The following is a 20,618-nucleotide window of genomic DNA, read 5'->3' on the forward strand; positions in this document are numbered from 1 at the left end:
TTAAGTAAACAAACCTCCATTTTTCTATTTTTTAAATTGATCTAACAAAAACTATTTTTAATGTATTCGTACACACGTTTCGCTCTTTACAAATTCTTAGTAAATAAGAAAGTTACGATAAATAGCCACCAACCCGCAACAATTTGAATTCTCCCTTTCTCATCCAATTATACCCAAAATGCCAAATATTAGAGGTCTGTTTTGCAATCGTCCTGTATACGGCAATTCGTAAATGTGATTTGATCAAGCACGATAATTATGACAGTAGCTAGCCCTTTGTGATCATTTAATCTAATGGCACTTTACAAGGATGGTTTGCTATGCAAAATTGGGCACGAAAATAGCCTTCTACAATGGGAGAAAGGTTTTATGGAATTAACAAGGATACCACGTATTTTATCTTGCAATTAACCTAATTTAATATGCCTTCCTAGACACGGGGTAACTTTTCATGACAAGATGATCACCCATCCACATTCTGGCCGCGCCAAGCTTTCTTTAATATTAATATCGATCGACCCCAGCAGCTTCTCTTAGCAGCAAGTTCTTTCTATCAATTACAAAAATAAAACATTTTAACTCGTTAAGAACACAAAAAAAATTGTATTTAAAACAATTTCTCCTTTGCAACACCCTGTACACAATATTCAATGTATCTGTCCAATTAAGCGCTGTATACCACTCGTTAACGTTGCAGATTAAATGCATCGGCTTGCAGGTTTAACCGACTGCGTCCAATAAAGAGGGGTCATGTAGCATGTTGTGTCTAGGATAGGCTGATTTTCCGATCAGGATTTGGGTATCAATTGGCGTTTTAAGGGTTGTGAACTGGTATTTATGAATTTACTATTTATGTCATAGAGATGGCGGGATGACCTTAATGCCTACAACCCTGATTGATGGGAGGACTCAAAAGATCGAAAGGGGTGGAGGCAAAATGGGGAGGCCTTTGCCCTGCAGTGGGACAGTATGGGCTAAGAAAAAAAACTATTTATGTCATAGCTGATATTTAAGACTAGCTAAGTATTTCGCGGTTTCACCTGAGTCCCAGAGGAGCTTCTTCACATACCCGGATAAAATATAGCCTCCAATTAGGATAAAATTAGTGGTGAATGATTTTTTCAAGTCGGTCTAGTAATTTTTGGTTTTTACCTAAAAGTAAATTAAGGGGTGAAAAATATTGCTATAGACTATACATACATATAAGAGTATTCTCCAATACATTTTATGCTATTTTATGATCTTTTCCACGTGATTTGGCTCATGTTCAATAATTGCTTTTTGGGCTAAAATGCGCTATCTATATTACTTAACTACCTACTTAAATCAGCTTTTAGTAAAGTAACCTCGTAACAAATTCTCGACCCAAAAAAAGTGATAACAATATTTGACTTCAACGTTAATCACCACGCTTGCTCAATGCGGGTTGGTGATTTCAGATTTTATAGCCCAGGTTTCCTTGTGATGTTTCCCTCCTTTTCAGTTATTGGTGGCCAAGATATACTTAGAAAGAACAGTAAAGAATACATACATACTTATATAAATATTACATACTAGCTGATCCCGCGAACTTCGTATCGTTTAAACCTTCCCTGGACCTCTACAAACATTTTAAAACCAAAAAAAGCCAAATCGGTTCAGCCATTCTCGAGTTTTAGTCAGACTTACGAACAGAAATTCATTTTTATATATAAGACTAGCTGACCCGGCGAACTTCGTACCGCCTTTTCCTTATTTGCTCACCGTTTAGACCTACCCTGGACTACGACAAACATTTTAAAACCAAAATCAGCTCAATCGGCCCAGCCGTTCTCGAGTTTTAATCAGACTAACGAACAACAATGCATTTTTTTTTATATACTAGCTGACCCCGCGAACTTCGTATCTACAAACTAAAACTTTTTTACAAAAAAATTAAACCGACTTCCCAAAACACTAAAAAGCAAAAAAAAAAAAACTGTTTTTAGGTGCATCGGCCTAGAAGTCGGTGTCTAATGGATGTTACTGAGTTAATTTTGCCACCGACTTCTAGGCCGATGCACCTAAAAATAGTTTTTTTTTTTTTGCTTTTTAGTGTTTTGGGAAGTCGGTTTAATTTTTTTGTAAAAAAGTTTTTTATTTAAAGCTTTTCAGTGATACGAATAGTTGTCACTATCCATACAAGTGGGAAGTTCTCATCAATACAAAGAATATAAGTCCAAATACGAGGTATTTTACATATTCAGTTGTCGAGTTCCCTCGACTTTCTCTGGTCTCCATCATCAGGTCAGCTCCAAACCTTCACTGTTGCAAAGGTCTTGTCAATACAAATTACTTAAGCCCAAACACGAGGTAGTTTACATATTCGGTTGTCGAGTTCCCTCGACTTTCTCTGGTCTCCATCATCAGGTCAGCTCCAAACCTTCACTGTTGCAAAGGTCTTGTCAATACAAATAATTTAAGCCCAAACACGAGGTAGTTTACATATTCAGTTGTCGAGTTCCCTCAACCCTCTCTGGTTTCCATCATCAGATCAGCTCCAAATCTTCACTGTTGAATAGTGCTTTTAGGCGTACATCTGAGTGTCAAGTTTTTACCCTATGTATGCCTACAACTTTCGAAGGTTGCCCTCGATTTCTCAGGGTTTCCATCATCAGATCCTGACCTGATGACTATGGGACCAACTGGCAGCTATTCCGAGTCGAACAAAAAAAGAATCACGTAAATTGGTCTATAAACCTCGGAGTAATCGATGTACATACATAGAAAAAAAAACATACCGGCCGAATTGATAACCTCTGTCTACGCATCGTCATCAATCGAACATGTACCTGCGATTCCTGCGAGCCCCACTAGATGGCGTTACGATTTTAGTTCCAAATTCCTCCGCGCGCCGCGCCTCAGGCACTGGCAAATTCGCTCGACACTTGCGCACACGATATATAACAAAATTTTGTTTTATTGTAAACCAATCGCTGATTACACGCCTTATTACTATCGAAGAAGATCTTTTATTCATCTCCAAACATAAGTTGGTCCTTCGAGCCGGATGCAGCGGAAGAAATCGTTGCGACCAGCATAAATCGGACGCACGAACGACGTCACCAGCAAGAACATCTACGGACCCATGGTACCAGCATAAAAAGGTCAGGCCAATCATCCTTATCAATCCTTAGCCCTTTTCTTTATTGTGTGCTTCATTTGTGTTGATAGTGTTGTATTGTGTTGTGTTGTGTTGATACTTAAATAATTAAAAACGCGTAAGTTTCTTTCGTCTCGTCGCTACCCTCAACTTAAAAATATAAAAATATCCTTTGTTAATCTTAAGTACAAAATAACGGTTTCCACTGCCTTCCACAAACTACAAAATGACTAGAACTCCATCAAAGGAAAGTCGTAGCAGTAGTGAAGAGTTAATTAAAGATTTAAACAAAAGAAGAGGTGTTGTTCGCGGTAAATTTAGACTATTCATGAAATATGTGGACTCGGTAGAAGTAATGACTACGACTGAAACCATAAAATCAGAATTACAAACTCGTTTACAAAAAGTAGACTTACTACTAGAGCAATTTACAGAAATTCAGGATGAAATAGACTTAAAAATACCTGATAGTCAAGTAGAAAAAGAACTATCTGAGAGGGAATCTTTTGAAACCAATTATTACGCTTATGTGACCAAAGCTAAGTGTATTATTAACGCAGATGATGTTCAAAACAGTTCAAAAATTTTTAGTAAAGTTAAATTGCCTACAATTTCACTTCCATCCTTTGACGGATCTTATGATCATTGGTTGGAGTACCGCGATACTTACCTTCTCTAGTACATAACTCTAAAGAAATAGATAATGTGCAAAAATTCCATTACCTACGATCTTCTCTTTCTGGCAGTGCATTATTGGTTATTAAATCCTTAGAATTCTCCTCAGAGAATTACAATGTAGCATGGGAGTTATTAGAAAACAGATTCAATAACAACCGTTTACTTGTGCAAACCCATGTTAAAGCTTTATTCTCTATGACGTCGCTTAATAAGGAATCACCTAATCAAATTCGTAAACTCATTGATACCGTTCTCAAAAATCTACGTTCCCTCAAAAACCTCGGCGAACCAACTGAGTCGTGGGACACGTTGATTATTTATTTAATTACATCTAAACTAGATTCTGTTACTGAACGAGAATGGGAGACTCACAAAAGTTCAATTATAAATAGTCAAAATCAGTCAATTTCACGTACAAGGGTTGATGATTTAATAACGTTTCTTAAAAATCGGGCTGACGTACTGGAAACTATTAATTTTGCACATAGTAAATCATACACAGATAATAACATAAAAAAACCGTCACAGTCACAACAATCAAATAAATCACATAGTTACACATCAACACAAAATAAACAACCTAATAATAAAAATTCCAAACGTCCTCGTATTTGCGCTATGTGTCAAGCTAATCATCCGCTTTATTCTTGCGAGTCATTCTTAAAATTAAATATTAATGATAGAATAAAATTCGTTAATGAAAAGAAGTTATGTTGCAATTGTTTACGCGCTAATCACTCGGCAGATGAGTGTTGGTTTGGTCCGTGTAAGCAATGCAACAAAAAACACAACAATCTACTTCATGATAAATGTGACGATAGCGCGAGTGTATCCACCTCGCCAGTCGTTGCGCATAATTCTCAGGCATCGTCACAGAATACAACTAGTGGTAAGTCTTTACATACTGCCACATTACATTCTGCATCTCATACGACACATCAGAGCACTACTCATTCATTATTAGAGACTGTCCTGCTGTCTACAGCTTTAGTTGAGGTTGCAGATAAAAGCAATAACTATCACACTACTCGCGCTTTACTAGATAATGGTAGTCAGCATTCCTTTATAGCGGAATCATTATGTAAACGACTTAAACTCAATTTAATACAGTCCACTGTGCAAGTCTCCGGAGTAGGTAACTCGGTGACTAATTCTACACAATCTTGTGAAATTAATTTGAGATCTAAAACTACACAATATAACACACGCATGAAGTGTTTAGTTTTGAATCAAATAACAGCTCAATTACCATGTTTAGGTACAACTTCAAACATAAATATCCCTGATCATGTACAGTTAGCTGATTCGGAATTTTATTCGCCATCAGAAATCGAATTATTAATTGGGGCAGATAAATTCTGGGAACTTTTAACTGATGGACTGATTCGCCTAAGTAGTGGTCCATATCTTCAGAATACTCAGTTAGGATGGGTAATATCTGGCCCATTGCTGAATAAAAAAACTTCACGCAACAATCGAGTTCAATGCAATTACTCACAATCATTAGACGCTCAACTTAGGAAATTCTGGGAGCTAGAAGAACTACCTCCGCAAAATAAATTAACTAATGACGAGTCTTTGTGTGAAAACTTGTTTTTACAAACTACGTACCGCGATAACACGGGTCGGTTTTGTGCGCATTCCATTAGCCGAGCCCAGCGATACACTGGGAGATACGTATGCGCTCGCACTTAATCGCTTTCACGCACTTGAACGAAAATTAGATAAATCTACGCCTGAATATAAAAGGTTATATTGTGATTTCATGAATGAATATTTGAGTTTAGGTCACATGAGTCGAGTCAATTCTTATCCATCACCAAATTATTTTCTACCGCATCACGGTGTTTTAAGAATTCATAGTAGCACTACGAAACTTAGGGTTGTTTTTGATGGTAGTGCGAAGTCAACTTCGGGTAAATCGCTTAACGATATTCAGCATATTGGCCCTAGTTTACATAATGATGTTTTCTCAATCTTGTTACGATTTCGTCAATTTAGATTCGTTGCATGCGCCGACGTCGAGAAGATGTTCCGGCAAATTAATCTACAACCGGATCAAAGAAATCTTCAATTAATTATTTGGCGAGAAAATAAATCCGATGAACTCGGTGTATTTCAGCTTAATACGGTGACATACGGTACCGCGTCCGCTCCTTATCTAAGCATTCGTTGCATCAAACAGCTGGCGTCGGAATGTAAGGATGACGTCATAAAACAGGTTATCAACGAAGATCTGTTTGTCGATGACCTAATTACAGGTAATGATGATAAACAATGTTTATTAGATATTTGTACCAAAGTAAATGATACTTTAAAATCTGGTTGCTTCCATTTACGTAAATGGTTGTTTAATTCGGAATCATCTACAACAGATCAACAAAAAGATTTATCTTTAGGAGAAAATTGTTTAACTAAAACTCTGGGTATTGGTTGGTTAAATTATTTAGATTTATTATATTTTACGACAAAAATTGATCAAAACTTTACTCATGTGACTAAGCGCGTTATCTTGTCCGTTGTTTCACAGGTGTATGACCCATTAGGCTTGTTATCACCCGCAATTATAATTGTGAAAATACTTTTACAGAAACTATGGCTTTGTAAATTAAGTTGGGACGATCCAGTACCAAATGATATTCTGTCTACGTGGAAAAACTTTATTGCCACTCTTCAACACTTACAAGACATAAAAATTCCTCGTCATGTCAGGGAAATAAATACAAATTATACAGATTTACACATTTTTTCGGATGCATCACAGGATGCATATGGTGCATGTGCCTTTATAAGTACATACAATGACAACTCACCAGCTACAGTTAGGATACTTTGTGCCAAGACCAAAGTCGCACCAATTAAGCCAGTCACAATACCGCGTCTTGAGCTGTGCGGAGCGTTAGTTGGTGCCAAGCTGTATCAAAAAATTGTTCAGTCATGGAGATTGAAATTTAACCACATATATTTTTGGTCTGACTCAATGATTGTCATAAATTGGATTAAAATGTCACCTAATTTGTTAAAACGTTCGTGCAGAACAGAGTCGTGCAAATCAACGAACTGACTGGTGAGTTGCCGTGGTTACATGTTGCTGGTAAAGACAACCCGGCTGACCTCTTATCTCGCGGGCTCACGCTCGACGCGCTTCAAAGTACAGATATTTGGTGGCACGGGCCAGCATTTTTAAAGGATATGCACATGAATTTTAAATATGACAACCAGAATGAAATTATAAATTTAAACGATTTACCAGAAATGAAATCAAAGGTTTTATTTACACAGTCGACTTATACTAGTATTTTTATTTTCGAACGTTTTTCAAATTTTAATCGCATGAGACGTGCAGCCGCTTACGTGTTACGATTCATTAATAATGCACGAATTAAAAGTAAAACGGAACGTAGCAGTGGTCCGTTAACGGCTGATGAATTAAATAAATCAACGTTAGTTTTAGTACGCTTAGCACAACATGCATCATTTGCAGACATTTTGAATCAATTGATAAATAACTTACCTGTAAAGTCGATGAGAAACATATCTAGTCTTGATGTGTTCTTGGATTCTGATCGCATTATAAGAGTGGGAGGTAGATTAGTAAATTCACGCACCTTCCCATACAGTAAAAAACACCCTATATTGTTATGTTCAAAACATACCTTCACGCGACTACTTTTTCAATTTGAACACAAACGTCTACTCCATGCTGGTCCACAGCTTCTCTTGGCTACTATCAGAGAGAGTTGGTGGCCACTCAGGGGTCGTGATTTAGCTAAGCAGACGGTACATAAGTGCATTATATGTACTCGCCAGAAAGGGAAGGCACTATCAGTAAAAATGGGTAACTTACCCTTTGAGAGATTGGAACCGGGGTATCCTTTCTTGCGCTGCGGTGTGGATTATGCGGGACCTATGTTTATATTGAATCGGAAGGGAAGGGGTTCAAAACTTGAAAAATGTTATGTGTGCCTATTCATATGCTTTACCACTCGAGCGATACATCTAGAATTGGTCACAAGTTTAACTTCTGAGGCGTATTTACTTGCTTTAAAAAGGTTCCTATGTCGTCGCGGAAAACCCGCTTATATATTTTCCGATAACGGAAAAACATTCGTAGGCGCACTCAAGGAATTTTCAGATTTTTTAAATCATAGTGAAAATGATATTTTAAATTTTGCAGCAAATGAAAATATTAAGTTTAGCTTTATACCTCCGTACTCCCCACATTTTGGAGGTTTGTGGGAGGCAGGGTCAAATCTTTAAATATCATCTCCGTCGCGTAGGAAACGTTAACCTCACGTATGAGGAATTTTCAACATTATTAGCACAAATTGAAGCCCTCCTCAACTCCAGACCTATGTATCCCATGTCTTCAGACCCAAACGACCTACTCCCTCTTACACCAGCCCATTTTCTGATTGGCCGGCCGCTCACTGCACCTGCCTGCGAAGACCTCACAGCTTCGAATACATCACGCCTGGTCCGCTACGAGCGCATCGAACAAATGAGGCAAAATTTTTGGAAACGCTGGTCGCAGGAGTACGTTTCGGAACTGCAGACAAGGACCAAATGGCAGTACAACACCGGCACAATAGCACCCAATACATTAGTGCTCATCAAAGATGACAATTTGCCACCCTTAAAATGGCGTCTTGGACGAGTCATAACCACTTTCCCTGGGAAGGATGGACTAGCACGTGTAGCTGACATCAAAACAGCTAACGGAGTAATACGACGGTCATACCCCAGATTGTGTCCGCTACTACAGGAGGAAGAACCTTAACTTCTCCCAACTTCTACTTCTGCGTTGGAGGCTGTCACTCCAAGGCGGGCGGCATGTCTACGCATCGTCATCAATCGAACATGTACCTGCGATTCCTGCGAGCCCCACTAGATGGCGTTACGATTTTAGTTCCAAATTCCTCCGCGCGCCGCGCCTCAGGCACTGGCAAATTCGCTCGACACTTGCGCACACGATATATAACAAAATTTTGTTTTATTGTAAACCAATCGCTGATTACACGCCTTATTACTATCGAAGAAGATCTTTTATTCATCTCCAAACAACCTCCTCCTTTTTGGGAAGTCGGTTAACAAACATTTTAAAACCAAAATAAGCCAAATCGGTCCAGCCATTCCGGAGTTTTAGTGAGACTAACGAACAGCAAGTCATTTTTATATATAAGAAGATAGATTCTGTGAGTATATGTACTAAGTTAAATATTTAAGTAATATACATATCACAAAGCTCTCATACAATGAGCTCATCACTAAATTCAGTAACATTATTATCCAAAAGCAATTACTCATGATTACTCACAATAAACTTCGATATTATGCACAATATTGCCTAAACAATAAACGTAATATTAAGGGCCAATTCCTTATCGCTCGAGTATATAATGAAGCTCATTTTCTGATAATTTGTGACGTCATAAGTGTAAATTTAATATAGTGATAATGGCTTTATTACACCATCGATCATTGTGAGGGAAACGACAGGTGATGGCGTTTTTATTGGGCAGTAAAGTTTGCGTTTTGTATGGATTTATGATTATAAGGAAAGAATATTTTGTACCTAGTATATTATATCTAACAAAAACGAACTAAAGATAAGATTTTTTGAGGAAATTGTGGGTAAATAACAAAAAAGTCGTGGTGGCCTAGCGGGTTAAGGACCAACCTCTCAAGTATGAGGGCGCGGGTTCGCGGGCGATCCCAGGTCAGGCAAGTACCAATGCAACCTTTCTCTAAGTTTGGATGTACTTTCTAAGTATATCTTAGACACCGTTGACTGTGTTTCGGATGGCACATTAAACTGTAGGTCCCGGCTGTCATTGAACATCCCTGGCAGTCGTTACGGGTAGTCAGAAGCCAGTAAGTCTGACACCCATCTAGCCAATTGAACATCAGTCATCCGTGTTTCGAACGCGTTAAATTGGTGGGTTCTAGCTGTCATTTGAACATTTAGCTGCCGTTACGGGTATTCAGAAGCCAAAGTATCTTATAGTTAAAGGTTTAACAACTAATGAAAAATCAATTTGACACAAATCAATCGAACCGTCCCTTCATTAAAAGGATTACGAATTCAATACAATCATAAACAAATACAAATAAAATATATAAAGACAAACATACACCCTCACTTCAGGTGTTCAAATAGACCAACAAAATGATCATAACTATCTTACACGCGGTAACTCCCATGGCTCGAGTGGGCACGTGTCGCAACTCGATAATATTCGCCATAAATATCGATAACATTGTATCGAGTCGATAGCGATTCGATTACCTGTGTCGTGTTGCTCGTTAGTCAATTGACTTGCTATTGGTTGGCTGTTTATCTTTTATATCTTTAGCTTTTGTTTTCATCAACCTGTAAATATATATGGTTGACTGCTGATGAACATAAGGCTTTTATAAAGTCATCATCTGCTTTGCCTTTTCCTAAACTGTGTTGGGGTTGGTCCAGTCGTGTGTTAATGCACCTGCGTCCGTGGCTGGTTTGTAGACAGTGATTCTGCTTACGTGTATCCCGGGCAATCCGAAACCCCTTGGCACAACTTGTCAGGCATTCTGGCTTCTGACTACAATTGACGACTGCCAAAGATGTTAAATGATAGTCGGGACCCAACAATTTACCATACCTTCCGAAACACTGTTACTGTTACAGCCTTTTTATCGTCCCACTGCTGGGCACAGGCCTCCTCTCACACGGAAAAAATCATTATGGTAATAACATTCATCTTTCGCAGATCGTCACTATATTTTGCTTCATATTACGTTACGTCTACTCTACGTTTGATTAATTGTAATCCAACAAAACCATTAATTTGAAATATTATTTTGTTCGTAATTAAAGGTTAAAATATTTATAAATTAATTGAGTCCTTGTTTCAAACTCACTAACGCATAAAATGCATCAATTAAGGCTCGAGCAGACCGGATGCGTATGCGTAACCACGCGCGTAGTCACGCGCGTAGTTACGGCGTAACCATGAGTTGTAATGTATGGAAATGTATGAGACAGGCCACACCGCTTGCGTAACGACGCGCGTGTCTACGTTACGCAAGCGGTGTGGCCTGTCTCATACATTTCCATACATTACAACTCATGGTTACGCCGTAACTACGCGCGTGACTACGCGCGTGGTTACGCATACGCATCCGGTCTGCTCGAGCCTTTATAATCCCTTTAACAAAATCACCAATCACTATTGACATTCAAATAAATTAACTATTAACAATACAGAGCACTATAATAAGAATTAATTAATATACAAAAGCGACCCTTTTCCCACGCCGAAACTATTGGCATAACATGACCATTAACCCTTGTTCACATTGCCTGGGTAATTTGCGAATAGTCCGGTACAAAGTACTCGGTCAGCTGTGTGCATACATATTTGCACACATTAACTGCAAGTCACTGAATATTGACTTTCGTGAGAAGTCATCGCGAACAATATATTGGTCCTTAGGGAGGAAAGAATTTGAATATAAGTACGTATACTACAAGCTGTTGATTTGCATCCGTGACATATTTAAAGACGTAATTATGCCAATGATTCTCGACCCAAATCAACAAAAAAATTGATAATATTTTTTTTTCGTAATTTTTTTTTTCGGAGTTGCGTCAATGTCATCTTGCCGTATTTAAACTTGGCGCGTGTGTTACTGGCCTTAAAACTCACACAAACGCAAACACAAAGCATACGCAACGATCATTCATAAAATAGGGTAGTTTCCTAAAAAATAATAATTAGTCCGTCTTGTAGATTGTCCAAAATTAAGCGATACGTATTTTTTCTTTTTTAAATTGGATCAGAACTTGTTAAGATATAGCGTGTTAAAGTTGAGTGTGACGTCACAAGTTGCTACAATTTTCAGGACACTGTGACGTAAAAGGCCCCCACTCCTAATTTTTGAAGCGTATTATCTTTGTCATTTTATGTTTGATTAAAAAAAGAAAAAATACGTATCCAATATTTTTTGATCTGAATCTAAAAAGCGGACTAAATATTATTTCATTATTTCGACCCTGGAAACTACCCTATTGGATTACTTCTGAAATACTACTACATTACAATGACAAAAATAGCAGTGCATATTAGCTATTTCCCGTCTATTGTAATTCCAATCAATTATTTACGTATTTTATGTCCTCCTCCTGAAGTATGGCACAAATGCAAATCAACACCTTGTATATTGGTCCTTAGTGACGAAAGAATTTGAATATAAATACTTATAGAAGGTCCTATACAGGTATTTTAGATGATTTTATTTATAAATGTTTCATGGTTCTAAAAATAAATGGGTATTTTGGTCTTCGTTTACGTTGGGATGGAAATAGCAACAAAACAGTGTGAATAAAAGTAATTGTCATCATCCTCCGAGCCTTTTCCCAAACTACGTTGGGGTCGGCTTCCAGTCTAACCGGATGTAGCTGAGTACCAGTGCTTTACAAGGAGCGACTGCCCTATCTGACCCCCTCAACCCAGTTACCCGGGCAACCCAATACTCCTTGGTTAGACTGGTGTCAGACTTACTGGCTTCTGACTACCCGTAACGACTGCCAAAGATGTTCAATGACAGCCGGGACCTACAGTTTAACGTGCCATCCGAAACACAGTCATTGGCGTCTAAGATATACTTAGAAAGTACATACAAACTTAGAAAAGTTGCATTGGTACTTGCCTGACCTGGGATCGAACCCGCGCCCTCATACTCGAGAGGTTGGTTCTTTGCCCACTAGGCCACCACGACTTGACGAATAAAAGTAATTGTATGAATTGAAAACTCTATTTTGGGACATGTTTGGTTGAACACACGGTTTTGACTTTGGGGAAAATTGTAGGTTCCTCTTAGGTAAATCTTTCAATAAATTTTAATCATTATCATAGCCCACCAAACTCTATTTACCTACTAAGTTTGGAGAATGGGCGAAATGTTTAGATGTTGGTCTACTTTCCCTCTATTAATGAGTCGTATATCATTTGTAAGGTCTTTTTAAGCGCAACATTTCGTACTAAAATACTACTTACCAATTTCAAGTACTTTGGATGTCTAATCTAAAACTTCCTTATGTACTGGACATACTCCCATTATGTACTCCCCTTACGTACTTCGTTATGTACTCCCCTTATATACTCCCTTTAAGTACACCACTTATGTACCCCCCTATTTTTTTTATTTAAAAGCTTTATTCTCAGGCGTCAATAAATTCCTTAAAATCTATGTTAGTAACACTTCACTAGGTATCTGTCACTGGTACTTTCACTGTGCCGTCCTGTGGCACTTGTCTGTGGAAGCGACGGAACACCACGTCCTTTGGCCAGAAGTTCTCGTCCAACACGAGGTGCAGGAAACACGTCGGCACTCGCACCACGAACGCGCTGAAGTTGGCGTTATGGCGCGACTCCAGCAGCTGCACTCTCGGGGCGTACTTCAGCTTCTGACGCACGTAGGTACTCCACGATGTCCTCCGCCTTAGTGGTGTAGTGTAGGCGGGAGATGTACACTGGCACGAATTTTAGTATTTGGCTCCACAGGAGCCGCGCCTTAGCGGTTCTTGTTGGTTCTCTTTGAGTACCATGGCCCCGATAACACTTTGGAACGATCCAGCAACCCCAAACCGAGGCCATACCTGTCCCTACTCATCATAGTCGGGAAAACAGAAAATTCACAAATCCATCTCATCCTCCGAGCCTTTTTCCCAACCATGTTGGGGTCGGCTTCCAGTCTAACCGGATTCAGCTGAGTACCAATGCTTTACAAGGAGCGACTGCCCTATCTGACCTCTTCAACCCACTTACCCGGGCAACCCAATACCCCTTGGTTAGACTGGTGTCAGACTTACTGGCTTCAGACTACCCGTAACGACTGCCAAGGATGTTCAATGACAGCCGGGACCTACAGTTTAACGTGCCATCCGAAACACAGATATGGTGTCTAAGATATACCTACTTAGAAAGTGCATACAAACTTAAAAAAGTTGCATTTGTACTTGCCTGACCTGGATAGGAACCCGCGCCCTCATACTTGAGAGGCTCTTTACCCACTAGGCCACCACGACTATTCACCAATCCACCTGGCAACCTTTATAAAGTAATTCTGAAGACTCATGTTTATCGCGCGACTTATACAGAAAATGAAGCTCAGAAAACCACAGCCGTCATAAAATTCAATGAGACGTTAATCCGCCACTGAATACATAAAAGTATATTGAATATAATACTGTAATAATGAATGTAAGGTGAGTTCGGCCGATCAGCTTCGGGCGTGGAACTAATATCTGCTGGGGAGGGCAATTGACCCAATAATATCGTTCACCAACTGAGGCTTAGGGCGCGACGTGTAGGGGATGGATGAACGCTGACTTTCTGTACGGCGGTTTTGATTTTGTGGTGTTGTTCTAGCGGGTGTTTAAATGGATGCAAGTATCATAATTAAAATTAGAGATACAAACAGTAAAGAAAAACATACTAGGTAAATAGGTATTTGTTTTGATCGAATAATACAAAACTTATGTATGACTGACAAGATACATATGTACCGTGCAATAAAAAAAAATCTACTGAAATGCTTGATGGAAACTTTATAATTTTAGCAGCTGATGATATTAGCACGTTACCATTTTACGCTTTAAATAAAACAGGTCACATTTTTTAGATAAATGTGTTATTTTCTTGGCAACAATTATTCGACATTCCATATTACGCTGTCAACTGAGCTTCCCTAAAATATGTACTTACACATCTTTCATTATGCAGCAATATTAATGTAAATCTTCTATTCACATCTTGTCCTGCTAAACGTCTTTTTTCGTCATCACTACCACTCACTGCAATTCAAGACAGCACTCAGACTCAGTTCAGCAGTTCTCTCTCCCAGTAACCGCCGCGCCCAAACCTAGGCCGGTGTAAAGAAGGGTACAAATCGCTGTATAAACTTAATATCGGCTAAATTGCCGGGCGCCGCGGGGCGGGGTGAGGGGCGACGCTCTGCGGGGGGGTAGGCAAACATCTCGCTTTTATTGCCATCATCGCGTATTGATTCCGGTCATAAGCCGATGTTACAACGATAATTTCATCTTGATGCAGTTGGTTTCTCGTATTTTTGTAGGTGTAGTCTGATATCCCGATAAACTTGAAGGAACTTTAACCTTTTTGAGACTAAGATGAAGTCTTAAGGCAGAAAGTCTGATCAATCTCATAAAAGAGGTATCGGGTTACCCAAATTGGGTTGAGGAAGTCAGATAGGCAGTCCATCTATGTAAAACACTGAAACTCAACTGCATCAAATCAGACTGGAAACCAACTCCAACACAGCTTTGAAAAGGGTAGGTAGGCAGATGATGATGTTCATGAAATCCCTGCTTGAATCTTCAAATCATTTAAACCATTACATGGACCCTGTAATTGTATCGCTACCCAATCCAAACGAACACTGATCCAAACAAACTTAGACTTTATTTCTAAGTTTGTTTGGATCTCTCTCTCTCAAAAGACCAAATCCTGAAATTGCCTACAGCACTCGTTTTACCGAACCCACAAAATAATTACAGCGTCAAACATTTTGCTTACCTTCGCAAGAATCATTTGGCAAACCAATGAGCTCGCTTTAATAAAATTCTACAACATTATTTGCTGAAGGGTGGCATTCAAAATGTAATTAGTACCGAGACGAGTTGGCCGTGTGTTTGTCACAGAGGTTCTGCGAAATAAAACTAATAATGAGCCAATGAGAGTTGGGAGTCGCGAACTTGATGGGAACGTACTTTAGTATCTAATGACATTTAATTAGAATACTTTAATGATGCCTTGATTTTTTAACAACAGTAACGTTTTGATGTGGCTAAGGAAAGATTAAGTGATTGAAGTTGCTATAATACTGACTTCGAAAAATTGATTTTTAGGTAGACTTCAGAAAACGTCCAGAGTCCATTCCAAGTTGTTAGCGCGTAGAAATAGTAGCATGTCATAGCAAAAAGTCCTCAAAATTTGACCCATTCGTACTAAAGCTAAGCTACTCTATAACGAACTACCAAAGAAAAACATAAACCTAGATAATTCTAAAGATCAAGCAATCAACTTTCAAGAAAAATTGCGTAATCACAATAACCCTTCCTCAACTAACCCGATCGTTTAAAAAGCTATTTATTGTATTCCCTCAAGTAATTAAAACTGGAGACAATGGTCGCGTGTGCTTGACAAGCACAGCGGTGGACTTGCATTGTTACCGCGAGTTGGAGAAATGGCATCAAGCAGGGATGAAGCAGTAAGTTCAAAGTTTGAGGAGTATGAAGAGGGTCGTGCTCTTGGATGTTTTTTGTAAGTGAGGATCAAAGGATTACAAATCAACACTAATCATTTAGGAATGTCTAGGTTGAAATTGGAACACAATTTTTTCAGAACCCTGATGAGTAACAGTGGCAGTAGGTTTCAAGGAACCTAGTTTGGAAGTCGTTTTCAGTGATGCCCTTTTTTCTCAGAAAGAATCTCAAAATATAATAATTTTTTTCACTAAAGACTACAAACAGCAAAAGAGGGAATAAAGCTAAAGGAGTTACTATATACAAGTCTAAAGTTCAGTTCAAAAAACCCCAAAATTGAAAAGAAAATCTATATAAAGTGTTAAGAGAGCTCGAGTCTAGTCTAGAGTGCCAATAGAAAAAATATTTAACAAATTCGAAACAAATTGAGGAAATCTTCAAGACACACAGAATCCTTCTGCTATTCATCTGTTTAGGGACAACTCTCGACATCGCCATAGCATTATAACAGTTGATGTTGTCAATTACAAATGTTTGCGACGACATCATTATCTATCCAATTTTACCTACATTATGACTCACTGTATTGATTACATTTAAATAATGCTTAGCCCTCTTAAATTAATCGATTTTTGAAACATATTTGTTCATCAAGAATGATTCATTCATCAGTGAAGATGTGAACGAAACTTGTATACGAAATTATCCGTTTACTAAAGCAACTGCCTATCTGACTTCTTCAATCCAATAACCCGGTAGTCAACAGTGTGGTTAAAATATACCGTTATTTTGTTATCATGCTATACTTACAGTGTTAAACTACTTCAAGCATTCAGTTTAAAGAAGCTTTTTTGGTTCAATAGTTAGTAGGCTTGCATATTCATTTTCAACGGAATTTGATTCCATCTGTCCTCTCAAGAAATAAATATGATTTTAAATATCACAATTATTACCAAAAACATCTCACGAACTGCTAACTCAAAAACTAAACAAATATAAAATCCTAAATATAATCCAAAACATGGTCGCAAGCCTGAACTTCAGAACGGTAGGATCCTTAAGCTTTTTACAGGCGGGCTTTAATAATCCCCTGAGCACACCCTGTTGTTATCAAGTCCATCACAAAGTTAACTGAGTTAGACGCAGGGGGAATGTGATATACGGACGAATATTGTCTCGATCTTGTCGTGAAAGCAAAAAATGGGAATTAAAATAATTTTATGTGGATGACTTCAAGATTGGTGCACTCTACGACTTGTAAGCAGGTTTGTATGTAGACTAATCAGATTCATGAAAACAATATTGTGATTTTGTACTTAAGCTCATATTGTACCAGTTGGAATAATAAAGATCACAAGATAGGATCACAAGGGAATTCCTAAACGTATGATAACAATGTGAAAAGTGATAGTCTGAGTGTAATTTACAAGCGTAGGTCGAGACCAGGAAAATCGAAAATCCCTCGAATTGAAGTAAACGATTCAATTACAAGTATACCATCCAATTTCAGGAAAAGCAACATGTAATCACAAAAACCCACTCCCATTACCAACCTACGCACATAAGGCTTATATACCTACACCCAAATTCTTCGGAGCGCCCTTAATTACAATTCTGACAAACTCATTTAAACTGGAAAGTGCGAAATAAATGTGTCAGATGTTCACCAATTACAGGCTTTTCGAAGACACTTGGGTAGTGGGCGTGTTCGTCCCCCCTCCCTCGTGTCTCCCCCCTCCTCCCCCCCTGGTAAACAATAAGTAACAGTATAAGGAGATTATGGGAGGGATGAACGCTTAAGCAGATCGACACAACGCCATCGATGGAGACTTGAGTTTCTTAACTATTGACGAAGTGTGGGTGATGTAATGCTGTTTTGTTCAATGAATTTGTGGAATGTTTTGAGGTTTGAGTTTTGTTAGTAAGCTTTATAGAATTAACCTACGTGTGTAATCCTGCTATAATTCTACTTCTACAAAAAAAATGTTGAAAAGAGTCTGATCAGGTAATTTAATAAATCAAACTTGAATATCTTCGTGTCTATGTAGTATTTTTAAGTTAAGTGTAAGTTTCAACTATGTATGTTTCCAAAAACATAAAGAACTACTACTTTCTTAGGACAAGAGTTACTATCTACTTTTTGAGAACTATGTTTTAAATAAACGGGTAATTTACATTCTCTCATTAGAATTATTTCGTAAATTTTACCGCTCAACCATTACAGACTTTAATTCCACAAATTCATAACATCACCAGACAATTTGCTGCTTACATCGACATATGTGGCCCTCCATAATCTCTCGGGTAGACGCCCAAATTTTTCCCAAATTAATCTTTCGTCAAACACTTGGCGTTCTTTGTGCAACAATTGAGGAGCGCAATGGCGTACCCTAATGGGGTGCAAGGAGGTTTGAGCAAAAAGTTCTGCTGATTATTAACGTTTGGCTGAACACTAAGTAAAAAGGTGGTAGTCTTGAGTGCGCCTGATTTTGTATTGAATATTTTTGTTTATTGTATTATTGTCAAAGGTGTATGGGTCGATAAATAAAGACAAAACTTTACAGGCCAAAGTTCATACGAAACTCCTCTATGTCCAGGAAAAAATCTGAATAGATTATTCGATATGTTTGTAATCAAAATTAACATCTTAGGTAGATTTTCCCTTTTCTTCAGCTCACGTCCCGAGGAATATATTTTCCACACACGGATAGAAAGTTGCTTACATCCTTTTTCGGGCTCTGGAGTCTAGTCTAGCTAGACGGTACCATTTTATGATTTGAGGAGTATTGGCCTGAAAGCGTGACATACTAACATACTTACGTTCGAATTTGAGGAAGAATTATAAAAGGCGATTTAGCTTTTCTTGTATAAGAGGATTGTTTGCCAAACACAATGAAACTTACCTACTTAAATCTCAAATATAAAACCTATACCTACATGCAACCCTCTTTTAGATTAACTTAGATTTGAAACCATTTAATGCACTTTAACAGGAAGTATTTTTGAATTATGTGTCACCAGTCTACTTCTTTACTCACCGTTGATTTAGTGGTCGCAAAGCGTGACTGCTGTCCACTGATTCTCGGGTTTGATTCCCAAGTCTAGGTGAAAATATTTGTGGGATTATAGGAAACTTTAATAAAGCTGCCAGAAGTCCTGAAGTTTGTCCTGCGTCTAGGCTTTCTCCAACCGTATTGAATTGAGCGTTCCAAAAATCCATTAAACAGATACTCCTGATTTTTAAAGACAAGGGAAAATAACCAAGAAAAAACACCAGAAAAGTTAGTTAATTGCATTTATTAACACAACTACTACATTATTGCAAACTGACTACTGCTATCGGTCCAATAAATATGATTACTTCGGTACATAACGTTCAGTGCACTACGATCATATTAGATACTACAATTTACATTATATACATTGTCGTACAGGCTGGGCGTCAGTGAGGACAAAGATTATGAAGAAATGGAGTGGTCACTTGAACCAAAGTCTTTGGTACTGTTGCCATAATATGTGACCCACGTCGTCGAAAAATCGTTTGAAACTGTCAAAATAATAAAGTGATATCTTTACAGCGCATGCCTAATTTCGACCTTATTGCATTTGATTGTTTCTATGAAAATTTGCCTAAGATGGATCATAAATGTTATTGGTTGATTATGTTTTAAGAAATATGTATTTTTCTAAATTATATTGACATTAATTTTGTGAGTAATTAAAATGGAAAAGTCATGGAATGTTTATTATCAGTTAAGTCTTACCGACCTGCGGTTGCATAAAATACAGGAGTTCCAATAATTTCGCCCAACCTTTTGCACAACACACTTAAATACTTTAAATTAAATATTTACATTAAAAACACATTGAATAATTTCCATACATTTCTGTGATATTATGCCTACAAAATACTTAATTATCTAGTTCTAGATTCATTTATAAAATTAAAATTTAACGGAGGGTAAAATCAGTCATTAAAACGACTACAGAAACCAGTTCTTATTAAATTAATTGTGTCTTAAATAATAAAAACTCTATATCAGCCTTACTACAAAAAGTTAAACATCTGTTGAACACTTTTCTAAAAAAAATGGCTGCAAAATGGACCTTATTTCAACGTCATAATCTGTCATTTTTTTAGAAAAATGTTCAACAGATGTTTAAAAGTTTTTGTGGTACGACGGTATGTTATTTGTCTAAGTATATTATATACAATAATCTAACCTACTTGACTACGTATGTTTTGAGATCGTATGGAATGTAAGGAAAACGATAGATTTTCGTAAATACAAGAATAACGTCGAACGTTAAGGCACACGTCTTAATAATAGCATGGATCTTCATATAATCGCTTATTTTATGGTATTTAAAGATTTATAAATATCTACAATAATAAAAAAGATGCAATAAAAATTAAAAAATATATATAATTATGTGTGTAGAGTGTGTTAAGCCACTTACTCTCAATTAATTTTTACGTACCCCTTCAGATTTGGGTAAGGGTTGGTGATTTCACGGCAATTTTCATCATTTAACAGTAACTTACCG

The sequence above is a fragment of the Helicoverpa armigera genome, chromosome 24 (assembly GCF_030705265.1).
Source record: "Helicoverpa armigera isolate CAAS_96S chromosome 24, ASM3070526v1, whole genome shotgun sequence".
NCBI lineage: Eukaryota > Metazoa > Arthropoda > Insecta > Lepidoptera > Noctuidae > Helicoverpa > Helicoverpa armigera.